The sequence below is a fragment of the Lactuca sativa genome, chromosome 9 (genome assembly GCF_002870075.4).
Source record: "Lactuca sativa cultivar Salinas chromosome 9, Lsat_Salinas_v11, whole genome shotgun sequence".
NCBI classification, from domain to species: Eukaryota; Viridiplantae; Streptophyta; class Magnoliopsida; order Asterales; family Asteraceae; genus Lactuca; species Lactuca sativa.
This window is the reverse complement of record NC_056631.2, coordinates 170,635,053-170,641,869: the sequence shown is the minus strand read 5'-3', so window position 1 is coordinate 170,641,869 and position 6,817 is coordinate 170,635,053. Positions and strand designations below refer to the sequence as shown.

The following is a 6,817-nucleotide window of genomic DNA, read 5'->3' as shown; positions in this document are numbered from 1 at the left end:
TTTTGTAAGTCTTTTTTGTATAAGTTTTTATTGATTTTCATGCAATATGATTGTTTGCGTTTCAATTATTTTTTTATCACTTAGGTTTGCAGTCTAGGTTGTTGACGTAGGTATCTTGACCTCATTAGTCATAACCCAACTGATTCTTCTCTCATGTAGTGTATATATATATATATATATATATATATATATATATATATATATATATATATATATATATATATATATATATATATATAAGGGTTAGTTAGATAGAGAGAGCATCTTTTGGAGATTTTTTCTTTCATCATTATATCGATATTATTTACTCTTACATGTTCTTATAATTTGATCTTATCTTCCATGGCATTGTTTTATTAGAATCTATTCATTCATAATATTCTAACTAGAGGGGTTACCCGTGTGTTGCGTGGGGCGGAATGTGTTCGTTGTGTGAGACAAATAATGAAGTACATTGCATAAATTGGTATCCAAATTAAAGTATGTTGCTATTCTTTGTAATTTGCCATTAATCAGATGAATACAAATGTAAGCAGAAATTGACTACTTAATTGGTCTTTGTGGCAGAATTATTTTATATAACAGTGACTTTTGATAAAAAGATTACAGAGTTGGTTCCTATGACATAAAAACATTACCAAAATGTTCCCTTTGTAGAAAAATAATACAAAAACGGCTTGTATACATAAAAATATTAGAGAAATAGTCCATGTACAGAAAAAGATGACACAAATGACTACTGTGGTAGAGAAAGATTATTGAATTTCTCCCTGTCGCATAAAAATATTACAAAATGCTCTTTGCTGCATGTAATGTTTACATAATTGGTCTTTCTGTAGAAAAACATTACAAAATTGGTCCATGTACTATAAAAGATTAGAGAATTATATTATTATTTGTTGTACAAAAACGGCCCGTATACATAAAAATATTACAGAAATAGTCCATGTACAGAAAAAGATGGCACAAATGACTACTATGGCAGAGAAAGATTACATAATTTTTCCTTATCACATAAAAACATTACAAAATACTCTTTGCTGCATGTAATGTTTATATAATTAGTCTTTCTGTAGGAAGACAGATGTTGTTGATTGTTCTGCTTGGGCCAACTATTATTATTGGTTAAGAAATAAGTGTATGTTATTTTTTTTATTGAAAGATGCACCAGACATTTAAAAACAACATAAAAACAACTTATTGAGTTGACAGGTGTAAATTTTGTTTTTCGCATCTTATTGTCAAATGTCCAACAAAATTTATAATGTAAACCTTTTGAAATTTGACAAACTTTTGTTTTCTAATTGTGTTACCGATATTGGTTCCATAAAGTCAAAAGGTAGTCAGCAGAATAGTGGTTTGTTCTACATTTTATAACTTTATCTATATTCGATACATTATCCTAACTACAAGGATAAATCGAAGGAAATCACAACCTATTTTACTCTTTTTAACTATAAGGGTAAAATTGTGACAAAGACGTGTCATTAAAAATTAGATAAATAACATAAGTGTTATATTGCAATTTTTCATTCCACTCAATGATGGAATGAAATAAAAAAGACAATGAAAATAACAAAATGGAATGAACCACCTTTCTTCAGGAATGGTCCCTTCCATTCCATCAGGGGAAACATACTTTAACTATAAGGGTAAAATTGTCAAATATATGCGTCTTGTTAATCAAATCAAAGGATCTAAGGTCAACCACAATTTTCAGTTAGATACTTTATTAGTATTGTTATTGGGAGAAGGAGACATAAAAAACTTAAAACTATAAATGGAAAATGAAGGGAAGAAAACAACTTGAAGACAACTTAATTAAGGGAATTAAAATTATTTGTTAACCTCCAAACATACAAAAACCATCATCAAATGTTCTTAACAGTTGATCACTAAATGGATTCAATGTTAGACTCCAAACAGGATCTGAAAATCGATATTTTTCTCAAACGAAACTGATTTGACCATAGATTGAAGTTGAAAATTCATTCATGGGGAAACATACTGGAAAATGAAAAAGTTTAAAGTATTAGTTTCACACTATTGTTTCCCCGAAAATATGCCTTTTGCTTTCATAAATTTAAAGGATTTAAGATATTTTGGAGCAGATGAAAAGTTGACCCACTTTGAAATTTTTTTAGTTAATTTTTTTTTTCTAGTTTCAAGAATTTTTTGGTTTGAATAGATGAGTTTATGCAAATCTTTGTTTTTAGTTTCTTTTGTAAAATTTTAGTTTTAATTTCAATTTAATATTATATATATATATATATATATATATATATATATATATATATATATATATATATATATATATATATATATATATATATATATATATATATATTGTAAGTGGCACCGCAAATTAGAAACAGGCTTTTCCTGGCCATTTTCCATAAATTCGTTTTTCAATTGGACCTTTTTGCCTTTCTGTCAGGAACGAAATGTAAAAACTGAAGTGGATTTTTCAATCTTTCAAATAGAAATGATACTTGAAAATCGAATGATACTTACTTTGTCAAAACTTAAAAATGTTTTTCTAGTAACCACACACAAAAAAAAATCTAGTGACCTGCTAAACACCTGCACATATTTGTTGATATTTTTTTGTTACTTTTGAGACAAAAAGAGAAGTATGTAGCTGTTTCTTCTTTCCCCCTTAAATCAACAACTATATTAAAAATAATCAAAATAGTGAACCACTTTAATTTATAAAAAAATAGTTCAAAGTTTAAGAACTCATTTAAATCCTATGTGGACGCTAATTCTCCTTCCCAAGTATTTCTATATGAAAATGAACTCAGAAAATTTAAAAGTTTGATTTGAGCTTATTTAAATTCTATATATGCTCTATCCCACCAAAAATCTCATCATATATCTCTAAAGTTTCCCCTCAAGTTTCTATTTTGTGACAAAGCATTCCATTTTCTCTAATATTTATGATTGTCAAACGAAAAAAATTTAATGTATAGTCTCAATAGATGCATTGCGACTAACAGTTTAGAATCAGTTTACACATAAATAGAACATCAATCATCATGGTATTTGGATTAGAGCTGTTTACCACTAAAGAAGATGTGAAGGTCCCTTCTTCTGGCCTGCTATCATAAAAGTCCTCACTGGTATGTAGGTGAAAAGATCGAAGATTTGACTGTAGCAAAAATAACTTTTGGTTTTTAGATTCATGCCAAAAGGATAAATAACTCATAACCTTGAAACAATTTCAAGTTTTTGTAGACTCTCATCTATCCTGCTTCTTTTGCTGTGTGGGCACAACCGGAGCAACTCCAAATTCTGTCCGACCTCCTATTCATGTTGTTATGAACACAAGATCCGATCCGTTTCAATCGTTGTTGCATATTTTAAAGCAAATATTACATATAAAAACATATGGTTCAGGCATACAATCAAATAATATAAAAACATATAAATGTAGAATTACATATTTAAAATGAAATTGTGGAATTAAATTAGAGAACCTACAATAGTTTTTCATAAAAATATTTGAAGCCACCTTCATAGTCCTCTTGGCTCTGTAAATGTTGTTGGACACCAAGTTGCAAACTAAAAATAGTAAATAATTTTTTTAACGTCAGTCACTCAAAGAATTTGTATGTTGGACCAAAAAAGAAGGAACAGGAACAAAAATGCCTAACCCATATGGTAACCCGAGGAACAGTCAGGTACTGTTCCTAACTTTCAATTCCTTAAAAAGAAAATCTTTGTAAGTATAATGTTGTATTTAGTTGTACAAAAAAGGATGTTATTGCTACAATAAAAGTTAAGAATATCCACTTTCTTCATTGTATCACCGGTGGTTTTCCGAAATTGCCCATACAACATCGGCCATTTTCCAAGCTAAATCAACACCAGTAGCTTTTCAGTTGTCTGTTTTCCTGTCCTCCATCTTAAATGACAAAACAATGAACTCATTAACTGTTATTTTTAACAATGTACAGTGCAACAACATATATACATGCAACATACCTTGGAAATTCCAGAAATAAGGTGAAATCATGATTTTTTTTCAACAACTCTGTTCTTTCATATCGTCATGAAACAGGGGCTGAAATATGACACAAACCAAATGAAAATGTAAAAAAAAAAAAGAAACAACATATTGTCGGTGTTATGTTTAGCAATGTTGGATGTATTTGTAAAGATTGTGAAGAAACATGCGACCATGTTTTGTTAGATAGAGAAAATTTTTCTACATTTGTCTTACACACAGGGACCGTTTCTATAACTTTCTCTTATGTAAGGACCATCTCTGTAAATTCATCTATTTGTTATAGAGGGACAACTTGTGTAGATTTTTCTTAGGCAGGGTTCGTTTCTGTTACTTTGTTAATCAGAGACCATTTCTATAACTTTTTCACACAGAGGGACAAATTCTATTAGTTTTTCTGAAAGACAGAAACCATTCATGTATTCTTTTTTTCTTTCACACAAGGACCACTTCTATCATTTTTTCTATTTGACATATAAAAGTAGAAACCATGGATTCCTGTAGATAACAAATGGATATAAAAGGTGCAATTCAATTTGAAAACTGCTTGCAGGAGAGAAAGGAATGTACCAGATGTAAGATGTATGAAAGAAACATACCCTCTGAGGAATATCAAATCAGTCTTAGCAACGTTACAACGCATCTGCAATTTAATATCATAAAATGAAAATGAAGCAAACACAATAATGGATTCTCAATCCAAATCACAACCGAAATGACGATAATTAGATGTATAACTTAAAAAACCAAACATACATTGTCGTCCAAGTTTCACGTGCCCTAAAAGACGTGTCAATCTCCTACAAATTCAATAAAAACATTAAGTATCTCAGCATTAATTGAAACAGGCGTTGACAACATAATGATTTCACTCACGTATTGGTTATTATTTCTTCAGAAATTAACCAATGAAACATTTGGTATAATAATCATCACCGTTGGTGAAGGTTGATTTCACTAAATTATGAAAAAATTAATCAGTCTAAAAAATTGGAATTTCAGAGTTGAAGTGAATCAAATTCCCTAAAGAAAAAAAATGATTAAATATGATTGAAATCATGTAAGCATATGTGGATTTGTACTCTGATACTTCATTCTTCATCCCTGAAACAACATATGAAATACTTTCAATTTTTTATATTGATTATTTAGGTTTTCAATGTTAAAAGAAAGGGTATATGAGTCATTATCATTACCTTCTACAAACAAGTTGTTCGTGTCATCGTGTGTTACTCTGGAACCAGAAAAAGATGATGTTCCTTAACTGAAACATCCAGTGCCTGCTTTCATTAGTATTGAAAAAAAAACAGAGCAAGACATTTCCTCAAACATTTGGTGTGCATCTAAATTTACAATTCTTTAAAAAAAAAGGCTTGTTCCGATGAACCTAATTAAAAGGAACGATCATAAAGGAAATAATAAAGATAGCTAGATCTCACCTTCAATGGGTTCAGGATTTAACTCTGCACATTCACATAATATCTGAAAAAGAGTATCCACTGTCAACCAAGAACATCAACAATTTAGCAAACCATTCTGGAATATGGAAAATAAATGGGATGCGAAGAGTACATTGAGTAGGAGCTGAAGGCATGAGCCTCATCTCTGTGATCTTTGACAAATGAAATCCCTCATTCGATTCTGAATCATGTCTTTCTGATTCATCGTTCTCATCTCCAGTGTCAATCTTGAGTAAACTGAAATTAAATAACATCAAAAAAGAAATAAAGTCATTTGTAACTGGTTTGCAAGAAGAATCTCAGAGTTAAAGCCAAAACCTAAACCCTAAAATAGAAACAAAGTAGAGCGATAAAACTTCAAAGAACAATACATGAGTCCGCATGAAGCGACACCGATAAGAAATCAACTGCATACCCTTTCATCCTCTCAGTATTGCTCAACCACACTACTTTCCTATAAATGAAAATACAGCCTTTGTCGAAATGTCGTTGGAAGCCACCGATCAGAGTAAAGAAGATGTGGAGGTAAGATAATGGCGGTCGGTTGATTCGAAGCAGATGAAGTAGAAGAGGATAGGGATGAAAAGAGTAGATAGCTGAGGAGCGGAAGAATCTGGAAGGTAAACCCTAACCCTATAGTAACCCAAGGAACAGTACCTTGGTTAGGCACTATTCCTAAGAAGTGTCATCCTTTAATATATATATATATATATATATATATATATATATATATATAAGAATAAGTGGTATCAGAGAGCAGGATTGATGTGAGTTGTTTCAAATCCAAAATTTGTTGGAAGTTCTTCGAGTTTTCTAGGTTTTTACTTTGATTCGTTGATCGATTCCACATTTTGCAAAATTGTTTGCAATTTGATCTTAGTTTCTTTGTTCATATCTTTTATTTTGATTTGAAATCTTTTCTTTGCTCATATATTTGATTCTAAGATGATTTTTTTTGAAAATCCTTATGAAAACATGTCAAAAGATGATTCTCACTTACTTTTTTTAATCTCCCTAGTAGCATTGGTCCTACTACTAGGATTTTGATTCGTTTTCTAGGAGATTATGGATTTTGTGGTCTTCATTTTGAACATTACATTCTTGGAATTGAAACTCATAGTTCAAGCATTTGGCACATAATCACGAAAGAATGTTACATATATTCAAAAACAATGGAAGTCATAAAAAATCAAGAGGAATTAGATAACATCATCACTGCTAGCAAAGACATTCCAAAGGATGAAAAGGATCTATTGAAAAACAACTTAAGAGCAAAGAGAGAACTATGTTTCGCTCTTCCACAAGACATGTTCAGATTGATGAGTTCTCTTCAAACTACTAAGGAAAT

At 30.4% G+C, this 6,817-nt stretch overlaps 1 long non-coding RNA gene across 4 annotated transcripts; it reads right to left on the bottom strand.

Annotated features, from left to right (window-relative positions):
* Nucleotides 1–3,659: 3,659 nt before the first annotated feature.
* Nucleotides 3,660–6,101, bottom strand: LOC111895451 (uncharacterized). Of its 4 annotated transcripts, none has more exons than XR_008226391.1 (9): nucleotides 5,841–6,101; nucleotides 5,582–5,706; nucleotides 5,449–5,508; nucleotides 5,206–5,273; nucleotides 4,886–5,113; nucleotides 4,766–4,809; nucleotides 4,580–4,652; nucleotides 3,988–4,066; nucleotides 3,660–3,907 (listed from the first exon to the last, which is right to left on the bottom strand). It is a non-coding gene; the product is annotated as an uncharacterized LOC111895451 (long non-coding RNA). The 4 variants fall into 4 exon arrangements; XR_008226393.1 differs by having other exon boundaries at nucleotides 4,609–4,652; XR_008226394.1 differs by having other exon boundaries at nucleotides 5,449–5,491.
* Nucleotides 6,102–6,817: the final 716 nt, after the last annotated feature.